The following is a 23,753-nucleotide window of genomic DNA, read 5'->3' on the forward strand; positions in this document are numbered from 1 at the left end:
TTGGGGTCACATCCCAGCGCTCATCTCACAGGGCTGGGCCAGGCTGCGGACGCTCTGGATTCCTTTCCTGCAGCTGAGGCTCACACCAGCGCCTCCCGGATTTGTGCCAGGGGAGGAGGATAAAGCACTAGGTTGAGACCCGGCAGCATTTGCCAAGAAGGAGAGCTCTGGCCTTGGAGTGGCTGGGGTCTCCACGGCCCCCTTCACCAGCAGAGTGGCCATGCACCCTCCCCTCCCGCCAAAGCCACAGCCCTGACACCACTGAGCCTCTCAGACTCTCTCCAGTGACATGGCTGAACCGGCCCACCCACATGGCCAGCCCCACGCCTGTGATTTCAGAGAGAAGCTTAACGGAGATCTCACCAAATTCCACCCCTCAGAGGCTGAGCCAAATGCCCATGCCCTGTGACCACGGCCATCTCGCTGCCCCTCTCTGAATCTCCTCTTCTGAAAACTGCCTGCCATCACACCAACCTGCCAGGCACTTTTGAGCGGCTGATTTCACAAATCTTAGTTATTATTAAGATGTCCGTTTTACAGAAGAACAACTGAAGCCGGAGAGTCTAGGTGGAGCCCCCAAAGCCAGCCAGGTGGTGACCAGTGACTTGGGCAGCCAGAGGCCTGGGCTAGTGCCTGGATTCCCATCCCAGCTGCACTGTGACGCAGCGGCCTGGGCCAAGTCACCCACCCGCACAGCCTCGGTTTTCTCCTCTGTAAAGTGGGGGTGATAAGGGCACAGAATGTGCTTGAGCAGGTGCAGCTCTCAGCACAGGGCGTGGGGTTCTGTGGGCAGTGCTCTCCAGGCGTCTCCTCCCTTGGTGGTGATGGATGGAGGTCTTTCATAGAACTGTGTTGGGAACATATAGATGAGGAATTCCATTTGCTATGACAGTGATAATTCAATGGCTTCCCAAGTCTGAGGAATGTAAGTCCTGCCCACGTGGGAGCTGGGTCTCCAGTGTGAGCTCCAGGGCCCCTCCGTCTCTGCCCTCCACATGCAGCGGGGAGGTCTGAGCGGGGCTTGTTTTTCAGCAATCCCCCAACCCTTCCCTGGAGGCTTCTCCGATATCCACAACTCCTTGCTGAGCACCTACTATGTGCCAGGCATGGAGAGGCACCAGAGGAGAAGACGGACCCAGTGTGGTCAGGGCTATAATGGGGGCACCAGGGTCTATGGGAGGCTGGAAGCAGCTCCTGACCTCGCCTATCGTTAGGGGGAGGGAGCACAAAAGGCTTCTAGAAGAGCAAGTCTAACCTGAGACCCAAAACTTCAATAGGAATCAGCCAGGCTGAGGGTGTGGGATGCTCTGGCAAGGGGCACACAGTGTGCACAAAGGCCTGGGGCGAGAAGAACAGGACTCATTAGAACAGGGCTTGCAGGCATGTTAGTTTCAATATCCCACGGGGTGGGAGGGGTCATGGGGAGCCATGGAAAGTTTTAGGCAGGAAGTGACATATTCAGAAGCACCTTCCAGAAAGACTGCTCTGGCTCTCCTTAGGAAGAAGGATTGCAGGGCAAAGCACAAGCAGGGAGACCACCAAGGTGGCTGCTGCAGACGTCCGGGTGATAATGGGGGTCTGGACCAGGGTGGCAAAAGGCGGGGAAAGGAAGTGGTTAAAAAGATGTAGGCCAGGCACGGTGGCTTACAACTGGAATCCCAGCACTTTGGGAGGCCGCGGCGAGAGGATTGCTTGAGCCCAGGAGTTCAAGACCAGCCTGGGCAACCTAGCAAAACCCTGCCTCTACAAAAAATACAAAAATTAGCCAGGTGTGGTGGGGTGGTCCTGTAGTCCCAGCTACCTGGGAGGCTGAGATGGGAGCAATGCTTGAGCCCAGGGGGTTGAGGCTGTAGGGACCTGTGATGGTGCCACTGCACTCACTCCAGCCTGGGTGACAGAGTGAAACCCTGTCTGGAAAAAAAAAAAAAAAGAAGGTATAGAGGGTAGATCTGACAGGACAAGGGGGTGAGGGCCAAAGAGAGAGGGCCATGGGCTGGATGGTGGGGCCATCTCTGAGTCAGCCCACAGAAGAGAAGTGGGTGGGCCGGGTGGGTGGCTCAAGCCTGTAATCCCAGCACTTTGGGAGGCCGAGGCGGGTGGATCACGAGGTCAGGAGATCGAGACTATCCTGGCTAACATGGTGAAACCCCGTCTCTACTAAAAATACAAAAAACTAGCCGGGCGTGGTGGCAGGCGCCTGTAGTCTCCGCTACTTGGGAGGCTGAGGCGGGAGAATGGCGTGAACCCGGGAGGCGGAGCTTGCAGTGAGCCAAGATCACGCCACTGCACTCCAGCCTGGGAGCACAGCGAGACTCCGTCTCAAAAAAAAAAAAGAGAAGTGGGTGGGGGGATTCTCCATGGCCCTGAGTCCCTACAGCTCTCCTGGGTACCTCAGTACAGTCCTGCCCCTAGAACTGCCCTTCTCAGGCTGCACAGGGGAGCTGCATGGAAACCCACAGGTCTGTAGCAAGCAGAGGCCTCGTGGGTAGATAGCTGGCAGTCCTGGGCCAAGTCCCAGGACACGGGTCCTGCCTGCAGCCAGCAGGAAGCCTCTGCCTGGACTTCCCACTTCCCGGATGAGGCATCTCAAGCTCCGCAGTGGAGGAGGGCCTGGCCCCGGGCAGTGGGGGGGTGGGGGTTTCTCTCTCTGCCCCGCCTCCCCATTCTTGTTCCTTAGGTTTCCTCGTCTCTGAGACGGGCAGATGCAGATGGACAGACTCGGCCAGAGGGCCTGGCAGCTGAGCAAACACTGCATGGGGCCTTGATCAGTCACAGGAGAATGAGGGCGTGGGGGGGTGGCAGAGGTCAGAGCCCACAGGCCCCAGGGGAGTCTGTAGACCAGAAACGGAACAGCAGTCCTGGGGGTGCCCAGTCTGTGGCTGGTTCCTCACCCCAAACCCCTGCCCTGCTCACCTCCCCTGCTCCTTGGTTCCAAGTGCTGAAAAGTGAAGCTCACAAAATGTGGGGTCTGCCTTGACTCCCTCCCCCAACACCCAGTCATAATCAAGTCCTGCTGCCTCTGCCACCAAATCTGTCCCCCTCTCTCCCCCCAGCCACCCCCAAGTACAGCTGGACCATCTCTTCCAGGATGCCAGCCTCCCTGGGCCTCCTGCCTCCTTCTTCCTTCCCACCTCCTCAGGGCAGCCCCAGGGAAGCCTAGGGACCCTTTAAAGACGCACCGGGCTTGCGTCAGGCACCGGCCCCACCCGATGCTTGCTTTGCAGAGGTCATCTCCCAGCACTGACCCGCTCCTCCCCATAGCCCCAGGCCTCCTTCTATTTCCACAGATCCGCCCCTTCCTCTCCTCCAGTCTTGGACTTGCCGCTCCTGCCACTTGGGTGTCCCCAGCTCTTCCTAGGGCTGCCCTGACCTTCAGATTTCAGCTTGGATGTCACCTCCCCCAGGAATGCCTTGGCCCAGGCCACGTGCTCTGCCTTCCCTCCTTCATTGCAGGATTCAAAACACTTCTGAAACTTGAACTACTTGGGGCTGCCCTTCAGGAAGCTCCCTGAGGGCAGGCGCTGGCCTCTCTAGCTCGACTGTGCACGATGTTGCTGGGTGCCTGAGTGAGGCAGCACATAAGTTGGTGGCTGCTGCCTTAGGGATGGAGAAGGCTCTGATTTTGCAGCCAGTGGGTGGTCACAGAATGCAACACCAGTGGCACATGTGCGGGTGTGGGTGTGTGTACGTGTGAACATATGTGTGTGTGTGTGTGTGCAGTGTGCACCACGTGTGCAGGCGAGGAGTGCATATGTGTGCGAGTGGGCCTGTGTGTCCCATGTAGGTGTGTGCGCAGACAGTGTGCATCTGTGTGCGAGTGTGCGCAGTGTCTCTGCATGTGCACAGTGTACCTATGTGTGTGCGTGTGGACCGTGTGCACTGGCGTGACACTGTGTCGAGTGTGTGTGCACACGTGCACACATGTCTAGATTACCTGAGTGCAGCCATGCGTCCTTTCCTGTGGGTAAAGGGGAGGAACCGGGGGACAGATCCTGGCATGGGGACAGAGTCACTGGCTGGTGAGATGTGCCAAGTCCTCCAGCCTGGAGGCCAAGGTCCTAGCCCTGGCCCTTCCCTGCTGTGGGACCCTGGTCCTGGCCCTTTCTTCTCTGCGCCTCCACGGACCACAGGTTACATGAAACTCCCGTGAGCAGTGCACCTGATGAAAACTGCAGCTTCCCAGACAGCCCAGAGGCTCATTCTGCTGATGGGGAGGGGCCCAGGAATGCCAGGCATGGGCATTTAGCAACCCCTCCCCCTTCCCCATGCGATTGTGATACGCTCCTGGGAGCTGTGACACTTGGTGACCTGGACCCTCTGAGCCTGTTTTCCCACCCACCAAGTGGGGATAAAAACGGGACTGCCCCAGGAGGTCACTGTGAGGGTCAGTGAGCTGGGGCTCCAGGAAGGCCTGATACACAGTAGGTGCTTCATCCCTGGGCAGTGGCGTTGCTCCTGCTGTGCCCAGGGTTGGCGAGGCTGCCAAAGATGCTGGAACGGTTTGCAACCAGAGTAGGGTGGGCGGGGCTCTGGGGCCTCTGGATGGCAGGGACACTTTTCCAGCACAAGCTGCACCCCGGCAGGGATGCACAGCTTGGTACCTGCAAGGAGAGTGTGAGGTCGCGAGACCCAGAGCCATTCTCCTCCCCCGAGAACATGGTCTCAGCCTCGCCACAGTGTGTGTGAAGCACCCCTGCTTCTCCAGGACCTGGAGGTCCTCCCATCCCACAGCTTGCTCCTGGGTCTGGGCATCGCAAGAGAGACGTGGTGTGGTCTGGGCAGGCACTCCTGCACAGAAGAAAAGAGACCCAGAGACGGTGCTCCCTCTGACCAAGGTCACACAGCGAGTCCAGGCTGAGGCGAGGCAGGGCGTCTGGTCTCTGCCATTTGGTGGAATCCGTGGGGAGATGTGCGGGGAAAGGGGAGCAGTGGGGCTGCATGGTCTGGGGAGGGACAAGTCAGCCACAAGCACCTTGGAGAAAATGGACTTTTCATTCATTCATTCATTCATTCATTCATTCATTCATTCAACAATTATTCATCGGGAGGCTGAGGTGGGTGGATCACCTGAGATCAGGAGCTTGAGACCAGCCTGGCCAACGTGGTGAAACCCCATCTCTACTAAAAATACAAAAATAAGCCGGGCGTGGTGGTGCACCTGTAGTCCCAGCTACTTGGGAGGCTGAGGCAGGAGAATCGCTTGCACCCAGGAGGCAGGGATTGCAGTGAGGTGAGATCGCGCCACTGCACTCCAGCCTGGGCGACAGAGTGACACTCCATCTCAAACCAAACCAAACAAAACAAAAGCAAAAACAAAAACAAAAACAATTGTTCCTAAAGGGCCTGTTGTGAGGCAGTAAAGCCCAGGGGGCCAGAAGGTAGACACTAAGGATAGGGCTAGAAATCCAGGCAGGCAGGACAAGCACTCCCTGCAGGTGGTCCCTCGGTCACGGTTTTGTATTTTGTTTTGTTTTGTTTTGTATTTTTGAGATGGGATCTCACTCTGTCTCCCAGGCGGGAGTGCAGTGACGCAATCACAGTTCACGGCAGCCTTGACCTCCCCAGGCTTAGGTGATCCTCCTACCTCAGCCTCCTTAGGAGCTGGGACTACAGGCATGTGCCACCGCGCCCAGCTAATTTTTGTATTTTTCATAGAGATGGGATTTCGCCATGTTGCCCAGGCTGGTTTTAAACTCCTAGGCGAAAGCTGTCGGCCCTTGTCAGCCTCCCAAAGTGCTGGGATTACAGGTGTGAGCCACGGTGCTTGGCCTCCCTGGATCACTGGATAAGACACCTAAGTGTTTTTGTGCCTTGACTTGCTTATCTGTAAAGTGGGGGTAAGAACAGTCCCAGGTGCTGATGAGGGGTGTCACGCACATGGCATGAGGCCTGGCATAGACAAAATGCTGGCTGGAAGAGGCTGGTATTGCTGTACTATCAACAGCGAGCGCACGTTTGCAGGTTTCCGCAGTACGAGTCGCAGTGTGTGTAGGAAGGGGCATCAGATGCAGAGGAGGGCACTGACAGAGGAGGGATCCAGTCCTCCTAGGGAGGTTGAGGGGCACCTGAGCAGGGTGTTGAGGGCTCTATAGGAGTCCATTACACCAAGAACTGGGAGACATTCAGTCACTTGCAGTTCCCAAAAGGGTTTGAGGGAGCTGGCGCCAGCCTTGCTGAGACTCCAGGAGCCCTGGAGGGTGGGTGGAGAAGCCAATCTAGAAGTCCCTACTGCTGTCCTCTGAAAGACTTCCTGTGGCAGGTGGGCCTCCTGCTGTTTTCTCTGACTGTCTTCCACCCTCTGGAGGAAAGGAGGTGAACCACCCAGCCACCCCGCTGGAACTACTGAGGCAGACCCCAGAAAGGGCAAGTCTGTTACCTTGTGTAGCCCAGCGTCCTGAGGCCTGGAGGTCCCCCCATTCAGTCACCAGGGGACAGAACAGTGTGGGGGCTGAAGCCAGGCAAACAGGGTTCAAAACCCAGCTGTGGCATCTGCAAGCTGTGGGACTCTGGGCAATCTTCATCTCTCTGTGCCTCCCTGTTCTCATCTGTGAAATGGGAAGAACGATTGCACCTGCTTCATAGGACCAAAGTGGGGATTCCATGAATTCATGCCTGACACGAAGAGCTCAGCCCAGCATCCCTAGCACATAGTAAGTGCTCAATAAATGCTAGCCCCTTCCCAGCATCGGCTGAACTCCTGTCCTGAGCCAGCTGTGGAGGTCCCATACAAGATAAAGAGAAGAGGCTTGTTGTATTTGGGGCTAAGGCTGTATTCACTTTCTGATCAACAATGTGTATTCTTTTTTTTTTTTTTTTTTTGAGACGGAGTCTCGCTCTGTCGCCCAGGCTGGAGTGCAGTGGCCGGATCTCGGCTCACTGCAAGCTCCGCCTCCCGGGTTCACGCCATTCTCCTACCTCAGCCTCCCGAGTAGCTGGGACTACAGGCGCCCGCCAACTTGCCCGGCTAGTTTTTTTGCATTTTTTAGTAGAGATGGGGTTTCACTGTGTTAGCCAGGATGGTCTCGATCTCCTGACCTTGTGATCCGCCCGTCTTGGCCTCCCAAAGTGCTGGGATTACAGGCTTGAGCCACCGCGCCCAGCCAACAATGTGTATTCTTACTGTTGCATCAACAGTATTAAGTAAAAAAGAAAAAAATTAAAATGACAATGTGTATTCCATCTCCCATTAAACTGGGCCCCCTACACTTCTGGCCTCACCCTGCCTCTCTGCTGGGCCCAGAACCCCCTTCCTGCATCCAGGAAGCTCACTCTAGCAGTGTCCTGGCCACACCGCATCTTCTCACAGTCTTTGAGCTTGGAAGGCATTAGGGAATGTGGGATCCAGCCCCTCCGCAAGTACCCAGTATGGAACTGGGGCTTGGGAGTAAAGACACTCGCCTGAGGCTGGGACGTGAAGTCCAGTGCCCCTGCCCAGGTCCTTAGATCGCTACTGCTGTGGGAATTTTGAGAGGAGCCCCTTGGCGTGGGATAAGCTGCTGTCCCTTGGGCTGGAGCTCCATGAGGGCAGGGACCATGGCTGTCTTGCTTACTTTGTGGCCCCCGGGCCCAGCACAGAGCCTGGAACCTGTGAATGAATAAATGAATGAGCGAATGAACAAATGTGGTCAGAATCCAATTGTCTCCCAGAGCAGGATCCCAAGTGAAGCTTCACTTTGGGTACAGCTCCTGTGGGGTCACCGGCCCCAGCCCAGCAGATGGGGTTGCCAATGGCTCAGAGGCTTCCAAGAGTCTTCTGACAAAAGGATCAAAGGAAGCAGATGACAGAAGGGCAGGAAATGGTTGCAGGGTGGGGTGGGGGTGCTGAGCCCCCTGCCCAAGCCAAGATGAAAGAGGTTCAGGAAAAGGACACAGATGGACCAGCCAGTGGGGGGATGGGGGTGACAGGATGCGGGCAGAGGGCTCAGCCACTTCCCTTTGCACAGAGGATAAACTGATGGCTTCCCCTCAGCCCAGGACCCTCCTTTCTGCCTCCAACACCAGCACCTAGTCCTGGGTTGGGCCCCTGGGGGGCAATGTGGATTCACTGTGTGCATGAATGAATGAATGAATCAGTGGCTCATGCTGAATCCCAGCACTTTGGGAGGATTGCCTGAGGCCAGGATTTCAAGGCCAGCCTGGGCAACATAGCAAGACCCCTGCCTCTACAAAACATTTAAAAAATATATTAGCTTGTCTGGGCACAGTGGCTCACATCTGTAATCCCAGCATTTTCAAAGGCCAAGGCACGTGGATCACCTGAGGTCAGGAGTTCAAGACCAGCCTGACCAACATGGTGAAACCCCATCTGTACTAAATACAAAAAATTAGCTGGGTGTGGTGGCGAATGCCTCTAATCCCAGCTACTCGGGAGGCTGAGGCAGGAGAATTGCTTGAACCTGAGAGGTGGAGGTTGCAATGAGCCAGATCACACTGTCGCACTGCAGCCTGGGTGACAGAGTGAAACTCCATCTCAAAAAAAAAAAAAAGGGAGGAAGGGAGGAAGGAAATAGAAATAACTTTTATCAGCCATTCCTGGCCTTTCCAATAGTCAGGCAGTGTGGGTCAGTCCAGTGGATTTTGACATGAAAGCGCGGGCCAAACTCCTATTGTTTTTTTTTTTTTTTTTTTTTTTTTTGAGACAGAGTCTCCCTCTGTCACCCAGGCTGGAGTGCAGTGGCCGGATCTCGGCTCACTGCAAGCTCCGCCTCCCGGGTTCCCGCCATTCTCCGGCCTCAGCCTCCCAAGTAGCTGGGACTACAGGCGCCCGCCACCTCGCCCGGCTAGTTTTTTTGTATTTAATAGAGACGGGGTTTCACCGTGTTTGCCAGGATGGTCTCGATCTCCTGACCTCGTGATCCGCCCGTCTTGGCCTCCCAAAGTGCTGAGATTACAGGCTTGAGCCACCGCGCCCGGCCCCAAACTCCTATTGTTGTTTCAGGGAGAACAATAACAGTAACAAGTGCCCAAATAAGACTCTTACTACAGCCAGAGACTATTGAACAACTGCTAGATGCCAGGTGCTCAAAATATCTCTGTGTCATAGCCCCAATATCTCAATGACTCCTTGTCATTCTCTATGAGGGCAGCGCTAGCCCCATTTTACAGATGAGGCAACTGAGGCTAAGAGAAGGAGGATACTGCTCTAGGTCACCCAGAAAGTAAATGACAGAGGTGGAGAGTCAAATTAATCTAGCCCTGAGTAAATGAATGAATGGCTAGCTGAACGAAGGACCCATTCCATAGCATTCACCGTGAATCCTTGCCACACCACGCCCTTCACTGGGCACGAGTTCTATGGCAACAAATGAAATAATCACAGTCCCTGCTGTCACAAGATTCCTTGCCTGGAGGGCAGCACTCCACCCAAATAATGAATTCATCATGATTTTGGAAAGTGTTGGGAAGAAGCAAGCCAGAGTGCATAGGGCATGCAGGGGACCCGCCCAGTCTTAGGGGCTCAGAAAAGGCCTAGAGTAAACTGTGGGATGGGAGGGCGTTGCCTGCTGGGAGGTGTGCACAGGAGGCAGAACGTCAAGGTCTGTGGCATGGATTAGAAAAGCAAGTCACAGTTGTGATTGGAGCAGGCACCATCCTTCGAGCCATTTCTCCCCACAAGCACCGTGCATGGGTTATTTTATAAATCTTTACAATAAGATGGAGACATGGTTCCCCATATCATTCCCACTATAACTGGAGAGACGGAGACTCACACAGCTGCTAAGAGGAAGAGCCGGGGTCTAAGTCTATCTGATCTGGGGTCTTAGCTCCTGATCCTGAACCCAGTGTCTACAGGGCAGAGAGATCCTTTCTCTCAGCTCCCGGGTGAGCTGGCCCTGCTGGGACACTGTGTGTGTGGGAGGTCATGTTTCCCCTTCCTGTCACCCACCAGTTCTCCTTGGGCTGGGGGAGCTTCAGATGCAGAGGAGAAAATTTAGAGAGGAGCCATTTCTGAGCCCATATTGGCTGGCACTGCCCTAGGAAGAGGCGGAACACAGACGCCTGCCTCCAGGCAGAACCCCACTGCTCCCCGCTGGAGGCAGAAGTTGCCATGGTCCCTGGAAGCAGCCCTGGGGCGGGGGTGCTAGGCCCCCAATGTCACTCTTTTTTTTTTTTTTTTTTTTGAGACAGAGTCTGGCTCTGTCGCCCGGGCTGGAGTGCAGTGGCCGGATCTCAGCTCACTGCAAGCTCCGCCCCCCGGGTTTACGCCATTCTCCTGCCTCAGCCTCCCGAGTAGCTGGGACTACAGGCGCCCGCCGCCTCGCCCGGCTAGTTTTTTGTATTTTTTAGTAGAGACGGGGTTTCACCGTGTTCGCCAGGATGGTCTCGATCTCCTGACCTCGTGATCCGCCCGTCTCGGCCTCCCAAAGTGCTGGGATTACAGGCTTGAGCCACCGCGCCCGGCCCCCAATGTCACTCTTGTCTCTTCCTGGGCCACAAGTCCTGAAGACAAGGCTGCTTTCCCATTTTTTCTTTGAAAGGAGGGCAGAGCTCTGAGGTCTTCCCTAGATTGGGTTGTAAGGTCCCGAGGGGTCGGACTGTGAGTTGCTGTTTCTTAGTGCTTCTCCTCATCACCTAGAGGGTGTGGGGCACAGGGTGGAGACCCCCACAAAGCAGCCAGAGGAGTCCCAGGGCTTGGTTTGCAGCCTCCCTTGGGAAAGGGCAGGCACTCGCCTGCAACATCAACACCAGCTCCTGTTCCCCGAGCATCCTCCACGCACCTGGCCTATGCTAGGTGCTTCCCAAAAGATCCCCATGAATCCTGTGGGACACATGCTGTGCTGCTTGGCTCTTGCCTAGTACCTATTTTGCCACCTCCCCTTTGGTAACAGAATGGCCCTCTCCCAGGTTGTAATGAGGCACGCGACTGCCAGGCTAAGTACTACCTTTCCCAGCCTCCCTTGCAGCTAGGTGTGGTCATGTGATCAGCTCTGGCCAATGAAACACAAGCAATGAGCTATGCACTTTCTCGCCAGCCAGTAAAAGAAATTGGTAGCTTCTACCCCTTTGGTTCCCCAAACACACACACAGAGAATGGGGAGGAGGAGGGGCAGCCATCTTCAAGCTTGGGGACAGAAGCAATCCTCCAGGGATGAGAGAGAGAGAAGGAGCCTGGGCCCTGGACCGGCTCCTGGGGCAGCCTCCCATCCCCTAGACTGAAAGGAGGAAAATCTCTGAAATGAGAGAAATCAGCTCCTCTCTCCTGTAGCCAGTGTTACTCAGGTTCTGCTACAGCAGCTGGGCCAGCATCCTCACCCAGACCCCGAGCCTTCAAGAGGGAAGACTGTGGTTAGCTGGGAAGTAGTAAAGCCAAGACTTGAACCCAACTCGGAGAGGGCTCGGTCCAGAACCTACAATCACAGCTGCAGGGCTGAGCCGCTGCACATAGCAGATGCTGTAAGCAGGATTTTCAGGTGGACCATGAGCAAATGAGTAAACGGCCCTACGTGCTTTCCCAGGGAAGATCTAACCCTGGAAGAACTGATTGTTTCTGGACCCTAAATGCCACTTGGTTTCCCTGGTAGAAGCTTACTTCTAGTTTCTATGCCCAGGATTCAAAGCTAACCACGGGGCTGGGCAAGGTGGCTCATGCCTGTAATCCTAACACTTTGGGAGGTGAAGCCAGACTGCTGGAGTTCAAGACCAGCCTGGGCAACATAGTTGAGACCCTGTCTTTTTTTTTCTTTTCTTTTTTTTTCCGAGACAAAGTTTCTCTCTTGTTGCCTAGGCTGGAGTGCAGAGGCGCGATCTCGGCTGCAACCTCCGCCTCCAGGGTTCAAGTGATTCTCCTGCCTCAGCCTCTGTAGTAGCTGAGATTACAGGGATGCGCCACCATGCCCAGCTAATGTTTGTATTTTCAGTAGAGATGGGGTTTTGCCATGTTGGCCAAGCTGGTCTTGAACTCCTGACCTCAAGTGATCCACCCTCCTCAGCCTCCCAAAGTGCTGGGATTACAGGTGTGAGCCACCACGCCCAACCACAGCCAGGTAATTTAAAAGCAAGGTTGCACACACCTATAGTCCCACCTACTCAGGAGGCTGAGACAGGAAGATTGCTTGAGTCCAGGATTTGAGCCTGCAGAGAGCCATGATTGTACCACTGCACTGCAGCCTGGGTAACAGAGTGAGACCCTGTTCTCAAAGAATAAAAATTAAAAATAAAGAAAAAATAATAGAACCCAAAGATAGCCATGCTGACAATGTCTTGTGGTTTACAAAATGCTAATTCATGTCCACTGTCACCTTTGATCTTAACCCCTTCCCATGAGTCAGCAGGGGAGGCCCTGTTCTCATCTCCGTTTTACAGGACAGAAAATTGCGGGTTACACTGCCTGGTGCACAGTGACCGTTCCACACATGGCAGGTCTTCTTGTTCCTTTGAATAATGCTTTCTTAGTATTATGCTACTACTAACAATTTAAAAAAAAAAAATTGGAGGAATGAGATGTGGGAACGCAGAAGGAGAAGTCGACATGGAGGACTCAGGACAGCAGCAGCTGCTGGACTTGGCGTTGACGTCGAGGTATCTCTTCCCTTCTCCGATGCCCGTTTTCCTGGTATAGAATGAGGAAGTTGAACAAGATGGTCCTCTCTCCCTATCCCCATTCTGGGCTCTTCTGCTTTGTGTCCCTGGGATTGGGAGGGGCCGGGGTCCCTGGCCATCGGCCATCGAGGTCAGCAGCAGCTCCTAGCTGGAGGGCAGCGTGCCTCTCCTGGGCCCTCTGCCAGCATCTCCCAGCTCCCTTCCTGAGGCTGCCTCTGAGATGATACCTGGCATAAGGATGGGGACAGCATTAAGGACCCTCAGTCTTTGCTGAGGGATGAGCTGCAGAGACAGGTGATGAGCGACCTCAGGCCCTCCACAGGCTGCAGTTTCCAGAGGCACTGGGAGATGTGAGATGGAGGCAGAGGCATGCCTTCCTGTGCCCGGGGGCTTGGCATGTCGGCCCTCTGAGCCTCAGTGTCCTCATCTCTAAAACAGGAGTGAAAGCACAAATAAACACCTTTCTCATCGGACTGCCATGTCCACTACACACATTTATACACATAAGCATTTAGAATACAGCCTTTCTTTCCCTTTTCCTCTCCCTGTACCTCTCCCTCTATCTTTTGTTTTTGTTTTTTGTTTGTTTGTTTGTCGTCGTCGTTTTTGAGATAGGGTCTGGCTCTGTCGCACAGGCCGTAGTGCAGTGGCATGATCTCAGCTCACTGAAACCTCCACCTTTCAGGTTCAAGCGATTCTCATGCCTCATCCTCCCAAGTAGCTGGGATTATAGACACGCGCCACCGCACTTGGCTAATTTTTATATTTTTAGGAGTGATGGGGTTTCACCACGTTGGCCAGGCTGGTCTCAAACTCCCAACCTCAAGTGATCCACCCGTCTCGGCCTCCCAAAGTGCTAGAATGACAGGAGTGAGCTACCACGCCTGGCCTAGAATACATCCTTTCTCAGTAAGCATGCAGTTAATGCTATGGAGAGTACAGTTATTGATTGCCGGTTATTAGAAATATTATTATTAATAACATTATGAAAGGTTACCAGACATTTACAAATGACTGCAAAAGAAAGGAGCGTATTTGAATTTCAAGAAACAATAGTGTGCCGGGCACGGTGGCTCAAGTCTGCAATTCCAACACTTAAGGAGGCCGAGTCGGGAGGATCGCTTGTGTTCAGGAGTTCAAGACCTGCCTGGGTAACATGGCAAGACCCCATGAGGGGTCATGAGAGTGAGGCCAGCTGTGCTGGATCATACCTGTAATCCTGGCACTTTGGAAGGCCAAGGTGGAAAGATCATTTGAGCCCAGGAGTTTGAGACCAGCCTGGGCAACATGGCAAAACCCCGTCTCCACAAAAAATATAAAAATTAGCCAGTCATGGTGGAGTGCACCCGTAGTCTCACTACAGCTACTCAGGAGGCTGAGGTGGGAGGATTGCTTGAGCCTGGGTGGTTGAGGCTGCAGTGAGCTGTGACTACACAGTTGCACTCCAGCCTGGGTGACAGAGCAAGACCCTATAGAAGGAAAGGAAAGAGAGAGAGAGGGAGGGAGTGGGGTAGGGAGGGAGAGAGGGAAGGAGGGAAGGAGAGGGAGATGAGAGAGATAAGAGAAGGAAGGAAGGAGGGAGGGAGGGAGGGAAGGAAGGAAAGAAGGGAGGGAGGGAGGGAAGGAAGGAAAGAAGGAAGGAAGAGAGGGAGGGAGGGAGAGAGAGAAGCAGCAGTTTTGTTGGAAGAGCAAGGGCTACGAGCCTGCTTCAGTCTCCCTGGGGGTATGTGGTTCCCAGTCTGGCCATCATAACCTGCCCCTTCCCTTTCTTAATTTATCCCCTCTATCCCACGTGGGCTGGTCAGTGATGTTAGAAATGGAAATTCCCAGAGTTTCAAAAGACCTCAAAGTGCCTTCAGCCACTTCTTCTCCTGAGGCATGGCTCTGTACTCCTAGACACACCACTCTCTATCCCTGCCTGTCCTTGATTACCTCCCCAGGCAGGGCAATCACTACCTACACGGCTGCCCTGACTATTGGATAGTTCATCTTGTGAGGCAAAACCAACCTCTCTTGGTAGCCTTCCGTGGTTCTGCCTTCTGGGTCCTCCCAGAACAAGTCCACACCCTCTGCCTCAGGCAGGTCCCCCAGCCTCAGAAGCAGTGGCCACTAAATCAATTTCTCTCCACCTGACACCTCCCCTGTGCCTTGCTCATCCTGGAGCAGGAAAGAGGCTACGTTTGCACAGAGCACTGGACCAGGGGAAGCGCCTTAACACAGCCCTAAGGAGAAGCCCAGGGAGCCACGCTGGCCTGCAGCACCAGCCACCAGCTGTGGAGCTTTCTTGCTGTCTAGTACAGAACTGCAGGCAGAGAAAAAGGCAAAGATTTGCCTGAAGCAAATACGTCAAATCCTTCCGCAAACACACATTCCCCCGAACACCGACTCCAAAGATTCGGAGGAGAAGAGGCCTACTTGATTAGATTTCTTTGGGGCCTGTCGCCTAATTTTGTTGCGCGTCCTAGCGTGAGGTCCCTGTAGTGACTCTGTAGCGTGTTTAATTTCTCAAAGCCACTCACAGGCTGGTGTGTAAACTCTCATCTCTGGATGTTACCGAAGGACCCTTGCGAATTACAGCCCTCAAATCGGTGGCCTTGTGGGCAGTTAAGGAAGGAAGGAGTTAAGGGTGAGTTCAGCTCCCATCCCAGCCTCCTCATTCTCCAGGACCATGTTCCTTCCACAAGTCACTTTGCTTCTCCAGGCCTCAGATTCCCACTTGTGAAATGGGGACAATAATTCTCCCCACTTCTCAGAGCTTCTGTGAGTATCCTACGAGGTCAGCTCTCTAAGGCCTCAGACCCAGTCCTGGGCAGGCAGTAGGTCTTTGATAAATGAAGTAATTTTTGTCGTCGTTTTTGAGTCTCACTCTGTCGCCCAGGCTGGAGTGCAGTGGCACGATCTTGGTTCAGTGCAACCTCCACCTCCCGGGTTGAAGAGATTCTCATGCCTCAGCCTCCAGAGTAGCTGGAATTACAGGCGCCCGCCACCACACCCAGCTAATTTTTGTGTTTTTAGTAGAGACGGGGTTTTGCCATGTTGGCCAGGCTAGTCTTGAACTCCTGACCTCAAGTGACCCACCCACCTCAGCCTCCCAAAGTGCTGGGATTGCAGGGGAGAGCCACCGCGCCCGGCCTGAGAAGTGAAATAATTTGATCTCAGCCGGAAGAGCTTGGGGAACTGGTGAAATCAGTCCCATTTAGGGGAGATACCTCCCTCTGGTGAGAGAGCCTTAGTCTAGACACAACCATGTGATCCTTTCTGGCCGTAGATCCGTGGTCTCGAACTTTACTATGCTTGAAATGCACCCAAGAGAGCTTGTAAAACGCCGAGTCCCCAGCCCTGTGCAGCACAGAGAATCTGATTCAGCAGAATCTGAGGGGGGCCCGGGAATCTGCATTTTAACAACATCCTGTTCCACAAGGTTGGGAATAGACGTTACTGCTACAGTCACTGTCGGCTCTATGCCTGTACTGCGTCAAGAGCTGGGAATACTGAGCCAAATAAAACAGATCCCGCCCCGAACGCCAGGGAGCCCACCGTGGAACAGGGGCACGCTCCCTCCAGGTCGGCAGGGCAGCTGGAGTTTTGAAGTGAGCAGGTTACCATCGCTGGAATCAAAAGTTTAGAAGAGACCTGCTTCCTAGAGCTGTGAGTGTTGTCACAGGACAGAGTCTCTGAGGCTTGAGCCTTGGGACATGGAGGCCTCAGGAGGGAGGGACACAGACTGTTCTGGAAGCAAAGGCTGTTCTGCCTGACCCTGCCTGGGCTGGGCACTGGTGGGGACGGGTGAGATGTGGCATGGGGCAGATGACATGGAAGGTGGCATTCGTACTGAGGCAGCTAGTTCAGGGTGCTTGCTGCCTGTGGGGTAGGACCTGGGTTTGATCCCATCTTGTCCTTTCTACCTGTGTGACCTTGGGCCAGCCTAAGCTTTGTCTCCACCTCTGCAAAGGGATGACAGTTGTGTTGTCCATCTACACAGGTGAGTTACCAAGAGGCTAATGAAGCTTTAGCTCCTAGGACCGTCATTTACCAAGGCCCTGGGCTTAACCGCCTATTCATAACCCTGCACTAGCCTTCTTAAAGTGGGTCCCCAAGATTGTAAAACCTTCAGGCCCCAAAAAACCTGGATCTGCCCCATTCACCTAACAGAGTGATTGCAAGTTTTGGTGAAAGAAGACAGGCACACCGCTAGGCAATCCTGGGTCGCAGATGGAAGCCGCCTTCACTTCTGAATCTTGGAAGTAGAAGGCCTTGACACCCCAGACAAGGGGGACATTTGTCCAGGGAGGGCCAGCTGAGCCCCCACCCCTGTTCTGACTGTCCTGTAGCCCCCGTGGCCTCAGGGCTCCAATCTCAGCCCAGACTAGAAGCAGGTTGGAAGAAGAAATGGAGATGGGGATGTGAAGGGCAGAGAATGGGGAGAGACAGCAGAGGTGGGGAGTAAAAGGACTAGATTGAGCCCCTCTGGCTGCCATATGCACGACCTTCTGCAGGGCCAGGCTGGTGAGAAGCCAGCTAGGAGTGAGCACCCTGAGCAGTGGCCTTGGGGTTGGCACTGGTTTTAATAACGACCTTCAAATGTGTGGGTCCCGGGGAGAGGCAGATTATACGGGACCCAAAGTCGGGGCTACAAGTTGGGGAATACTGGGGAACTGGGCATGTTCCCCTCTATGTAAAGCTTCCCAAAGACAGGATTTCCCTTCAACCGCACCCTCACAACACTCTCTGCCCAAGCGCCCCATCTCCCACGTCCTGAAGACCGCTGGCAGATGAGGAAATGGAGGCTCCAAGAGCCCAAGCCGTTGCCTAAGGCCACACAGCAGGGGAGAAAAGGATACAAATCCGGATTTGGACCCAGTTGTACCTCGAAATTCCTTCCTGCGCCTAACCCCTCCCTAATACCGCCCTCTGCTGTGGGCGCAGTGGCACGTAGTGGGCTTGCAGTCAGGATGGGGATGAAGGAAGGAAGGAAGGGAAGAAATGCCTAGGCCAGACTCTTCCCACGCCCCCGTCTCCGCGGCCCGCTCTTCCCAGCCCCGCTGCCCGCCCCCATCTCCCCTCCCAATCTAATTGGGAGGTCTCCGAGTCGTCTCTCCCGCTTCCTCAGGTTCCCCCGCGCTCCTCCCGGAGCCCACCCCGAGGCAGCTTTCTCACAACCGGACCCTCCCCGGTCGGCGTGGGGACGCCTCCCGACCCGACCCCGAGGCCCGGCGGGAGAGCCGCCACTGCAGCCGGGTGGTCTCCGCGTCGCACCGCCCCTCCCGGCCTCCCCCGCCCCCGCCCCCGCCCCGGGCGGCTACATAATTGATTCGCCCATAAATAATTGATCGGGGTCGCGCGCGCGCCCGGTGTCCCTAGGACGGGGATCCGCGTTAGGATTAGGGGCGCGGGGGTTCGGGCGCCGCGGGGCTGTGCGTGCCGGGGCGCACGGTTTTGCTCCGCGGGCCTCTCTCGCTCCCTCGCGCCGGCTTTTTCCCTTTTTCTCTTTCCTTTTTTTCTTTCCTGGAGCGGAGCCCGGCGCCAGGAGTCTGGAACCAGCTTGACAGGCTTTTGAGTTATGGAGGGGGGAGGGGGAGAGGCGGGCGGCGGGGAGGGGGAGGGGAGGGCGCCGCCGCGGCGTGAGGGCGGGGCTGGCTCCCCGGTTTGGAGACTCGCCCCGACTTTGGGGTCCGCCGGCGGCGATCGGGGGCGGGGAGCGGGGGACCGCAATCGTTGGGGGAGTCACCCTGCGGGACCCGGCGGGTGAAACGAGCCGAGCTTCAGAACCGCAGTAAATGAGGCCCGGGGCGGGCAGGGGTGGACACGGCCTCGGGGCCACGGCCTCCCGCGCCGAGCGAGGCATTCCTTTCCGCTGAACTGGGCGCCCTGGCCCGCGCCGCGCCCTGCACGCCTTGCGCCCGGCGATTGGGGCCAGGGCGGGGGAGCAGGGAGGCGGCCCCCGCCGGTCGCCGGCGCCCCCAGGCGCTGCTTCCCAGCAGCTCGGCTCCCCGGGATGGAAGGGACTGACACCGAGTTAATGGGCGTGGAGCCTGAGCCCCTGAGGGTCGTCGCTGCCCGGGGTCGCTCAGCAGGGCCGGCCTCCGCTGCCTGCCCGGGGTGTCTAATCCCCTCTCCGATCCTTTGCCCGGATCTGAGACTCGTCATTCACGCCCCTCTTCCCTGGCGACTTTGGGCCTGGTGACAGCCCCCCAACCCTCGCAGAGCCAGGAGCACAGTAGGCGCCTTAGCCATTGGCAGAATTTCACCGGCGCTCTGCCCGACGCCCCCAGCCCCGGGGCCGGGCGTGGGTGGAAGTGTCTGGAAGAGTGGGTTCACCAGGGCTGAGCATGTCAGCGGCCCCGTAGAGAGAATCCGGAGCCTGGGGTCTCTGGAGGGGGGACTCAGAGTATCCGAGGAGGAGACTCCTGGATGCTAACAGAGGCCCCAGTCAGGAGCAGTCCGCGAGATGGTTAGTAACAGTGCTGGCCTTGCCCGGGCGCCGGAAGGTTCCGTGAGGCCCAGCCAGTCCTGACTTGGCACAGGGCCCAGCACATGGTAAGCGCTCGGTACTTCGTCACTGTTGTTTGATTTTATCATTTCGGAGGGGCTCACCTAGGCCTAGCAAACCCCCGCTCCCGGTGACCCAAGGGAAGTTCCAGAATGTTGAGCGGCTGAGTGGCCTGGCTCCTCCTCTCGACCCCACCGAGCCAAGTGTCGAAATCATCCCAGACGAAGCTGCTGAGCAGAAATTTCCAGTCTCCCTGGCAAAGCTGGGAAGATTTTGGGTGCGGCTCAGAGACGCAGCTGGGTCGGCTCTGTGGGGCCAGGGCTGGGGGGGACCCCCAGATGTTCTATGAGACCCAAGCAGCACCCCCAACTTGGGTTGGGGGCGTTGGGGGTAGAGCCTGGTCTCCTGCTGAGTCCTAGCGCTGATACAGCACAGGCTAAAGCCCATTGTCCTCGGTGGTCCACAGAGGCTCAGGGTAGGAGCGAGATCAGGGTTCAGGTGCTGGCGCCACGCCTCCTTTAGCCCCTACCCGGGATCTCAGTGAGCACCCACCCTTGGAATGCAGGATAGCAGGGTTGCTGTGAGGATGGAAGGAAGCTGTGCCCATGAACACTTAACACAGCTCCCTGCCTGGGGAAAGCACCCAGGAAATGCTGGCTGTTTGTCTTAGTGATGTCCCACTTAGAGCACTTGTGGCGACTCCCTGGTCCCTGAGGAACCCACTTTGCCAGGTCTTGGCCACAGGAATACGAGCCCCTCCGCAAGGATGGTGGGCCTCACTGAGGTTTTCCCTATCCTGAGCAACCTAAAGAACTCACCGGGAACTTAGCAAACAAACAGACCCTTGCTTTGTTCTCAGGGCCGTGTGACCCTAGGTGAGCAACTCAACCTCTCTGAACCTGGTTCTCCTTCTCTGCAAAACAGAGACAATGGCCTGGAACCCTCTCCCGCTACAGGGAAGTAGCATTGAAGGGGGAAGAGACAGTGGGAGCGTCCCAGCATTGCCCCAAACTGGACAGGTGACTTTGGACAAGTCTGAATGAGACTGAGTAAGACAAAACTGAGTAACATCAGAGCTTGCTGGCTACTCTCTGCCCCGGGCTAGTGCTAGATGTTTTACATGCACTGTTACCACTGTTACTCATGAAGGGAGATTTTATTATTAACTTTCTTTTCCAGATGAGGTAACTGAGGCTCAGAGAGGTTGATTCACTTTCTCAAGGACACACAGCTAGGAAATGATAGAGTCACGATTCAACCCTCATTTGCTGGCTCAGAGTCTGAATCTCTAAAGAAAAAGTAGGCAGGGTGTAGTGGCTCATGCCTGTAAACCCAGCACTTTGGTAGGCTGAGGCTGGAGGCTTACTTGAGCCCAGGAGTTTGAGATCAGCCTGGACAACGTGGCGAAACCTCATCTCTACAAAAATATGAAAATGCTCCACCAGGCCTGGTGGAGCGCACGTGTAAGTCCCAGCTACTCAGGAGGCTGAGGTGGGAGGATCACCTGAGTCTAGGGTGGTCGAGGCTGCAGTGAACCATGATTGCGCCCCTGCACTCCATACAGCCTGGGCAACAGAATAAGACTCTGGAAAAAAAAAAAAAATGAAGGAAGGAAGGAGGGAAGGAAGGGCAACTTTAATTTTTTTAAATATAACATTTTAAAGTACCTACTATGTGCAGGGCATCAAGTTAGGTGGCAACAAAAATAAAGATGCCAGGACCCCAGCCTTTGAGATGCTCATAGCTGAGTGGGGACACAAGATTGGAGGAGGCGCTCCCGACAGTTAGATGTGAAAAGCAGCACCCTAGAGGCATCCACCAGTCCTGAGGGCACCGGGAGAGAGAGGGGTGGGTTTTGGTGTAAGGGATGGGGAGGGAAGAGATCTGGGGGAGGAGGCACGGAGGCTGGGGGACAGCAAAGGCTGGTCTTGAGAAGTCTCAGTGGAAGGCACCGGGCCATTCCCAGAGGTCTGCACAGCAAAGCCAAAAGGCATGGTGGCAGGAGAGGAGGCCACGCTCTGAGGAAGGCCCCGCAGCCCAGCGTCAGGGAGGGTAATGGGGAGAGGAAGGAGAATGGTGTTGCCAAACCTGGGCCAGGCTGCGAAGTCTGGAGGAAGCTACCTTGCTTTATAAAAACGGGGAGCCATCGAAGGCCTTTGAGCAGAGGTGGATGTCATCCTATGGAAGTTTTACAAAGACAGCTCTGTAGGGGGAGAAATCTCCTGGAAATGTACACGAAACCTGGAATGACAGCGTCAGGATGCATTGCATGAACTTTTACAGTGCTTCCTTTTTTTTTTTTTTTTTTTTTTTGAGACGGAGTCTCGCTCTGTCGCCCAGGCTGGAGTGCAGTGGCCGGATCTCAGCTCACTGCAAGCTCTGCCTCCCGGGTTCATGCCATTCTCCGGCCTCAGCCTCCCGAGTAGCTGGGACTACAGGCGCCCGCCACCTCGCCCGGCTAGTTTTTTGTATTTCTTAATAGAGACGGGGTTTCACCGTGTTAGCCAGGATGGTCTCGATCTCCTGACCTCGTGATCCGCCCGTCTCGGCCTCCCAAAGTGCTGGGATTACAGGCTTGAGCCACCGCGCCCGGCCAGTGCTTCCTTTTTAAAAAAAATGGTTGTGTGTGTGTGTGTCTGTGTGTGTGTGTGTGTTTGCCATGTACAGGTATGACTATTCTAACAAAAGAAGGGAGGACATTTTCAAAAGACAGAGGGGAGCCAGGAAGCAAAGAGACACAGGCAGCAGAAGGGAGCCAGGAGCTGGCGGGCCAGGCTGCCCCTCTCACTGCGGCTCTGGCTGTTTGGGTGATGGGCCATCTGGCAGGTCTACACGGAGCCCAGCAGGCAGGGCCGTGGGGCCTCTGAGATCCCTCTCGTACCTAGAGCCTGAGCCTTGCCTGACCCATGACAGTTTCAGGCTGGTCCTCCTCCTCCCAGCAGTCTGTCCCTACCAAACTCCTCCCCATGGGTTAGACTGTGGGACACAGACTGATCCTTAAATCCCATTCTGGGCCAAATGGGGACAGTGATTCCAGAGGCCTCCCTATGTCCTTGAGGACAGATCACCCTATGAAAGAGCCCCAGCCACCGTGCTAGGTGCTGTATGGGCAGTGTCTCTTGATCTGAATATAAACCTGAAAAAAAAAAAGTTATTTTTCCAGTTTTGCAGATCAGGAAATAGAGGCCCTCACAGTGAGGAGGGAGGGGGATTCTCACCCAGGATGGACCCACCCAGGGGTGCGGACCAGACCACTAGGCTGTACTGCCTCAGGCCCTTTAGGAGAAAATCCGTCCTCCCAGTCTCCCCAGGTCTCTTGCCTTTGGCCTGCTCTGGTTCCTGTTATAGAATGGGGGCTGCAGGTGGGCGCGCCTCTGAGCTAGTCCCCTGTCCTTGGGCCACCTCTCCTAGGCAAACTCCTATTTAACCGGTGAAGGTAAATAAATTATTGCTTCCTCTCCCAAGTCCTCTGGCTGCACCCCTGTCCTCTTCTCTGTGTTCCTGTGGAGCTCCCAAAGGGAGGGGAGAAAAGGCTCAGGGGACATGGCTGGGACACGACTTGCAGCCCAGCCCTGTGTGGGCAGAGACGAGGGAACAGTCCGCCTATTCTCGGCTGGACGTGAGAGGGAGGATGGCCTTGGCTCAACCCAGGGCAAGGCAGGCTGACCAGCCTCTGGGGTTATTTAGATTGGCGGCCAGAGAAGGACAAGTTGCAGGAGAGAGAAGCAAAGATTCAGGCTGCCTAGTGTGGCCACCGCCCCGTCAACCCTAAGATGATCGCAGCCCCTTTCTGGCCACCGAATGTGGGCACCCCAGACCTCTGTGGCAAGGCTGGGTGAGAGCTGTCTTTTGTGCACAGGTGCCCCTAGTCCCCCACCCCTAGTGAGCATTCACACACAGAGGTGAACAGCCCCCTTGTGGGCCTGGAGGCGCCTAGGCCAGGTAGAGATGACCAGAGTGGGAAGCAGAGAATCCCCAGTGCCTAGCACAGTGACTGGCACTGAAGGATTTGTTGGATGAATGAATGAATGATTGCCTGACCTCAGGCCCAGGGAGCAAGGTGTGGTGTGCAGGGTGGCTCCTGGGAGGCTTCAGGGATGGGGAGGGGATGGAGGGGGACTGGGAAAGCCACAAGAAGGCAGCCCTATCCGATGACTCACTTGGGAGGGAAACAGAAGGTGGACTGTTCTGGGGAAACATCCCCGCTGATGCCCGGGCACCCAGGAGCTTCCAGGTACCCCCAGATCACCCCAGTGAGGACACTCCACAATTCCCCAGGAGGCACCACAGTGGGGCTGTTAAACCCAGGGACTTAGGATTCAGACACTTCTGGGCTCCAGTTCACCCCTCATTGGCTGGAGCAGTTGCCTCAGTTTCCCCATCTGCACGGGGCACGGATAGGACCACGTGCTGCACAGGTTTGCTGGGAAGGACACATAAGAGGTGCCCGCTCAGCACATCCTGTCTGCCATTGTTACAAACAACAGCACGGGAGAGCGGGGAGCAGAGCCTGCCAAACGCAGGACCCTGGTCTCCCGCTCCCCTGTGCTGCTGACCTATGGGGTGGCTTTGGACAAGGCCCAGCCTCTCTCCAGGCCTTAGTTTCCCCATTTGTACAGTCAGGCCCTGCTAACTTGGACAGGCTTTGGCCCTTCTCCAAGCCCCACACAGACATCAGAGACGTGCACACACGGCCCTGGGACTGCCGACAGACACACAGGCA

The sequence above is a fragment of the Papio anubis genome, chromosome 13 (assembly GCF_008728515.1).
Source record: "Papio anubis isolate 15944 chromosome 13, Panubis1.0, whole genome shotgun sequence".
Lineage (NCBI taxonomy): Eukaryota > Metazoa > Chordata > Mammalia > Primates > Cercopithecidae > Papio > Papio anubis.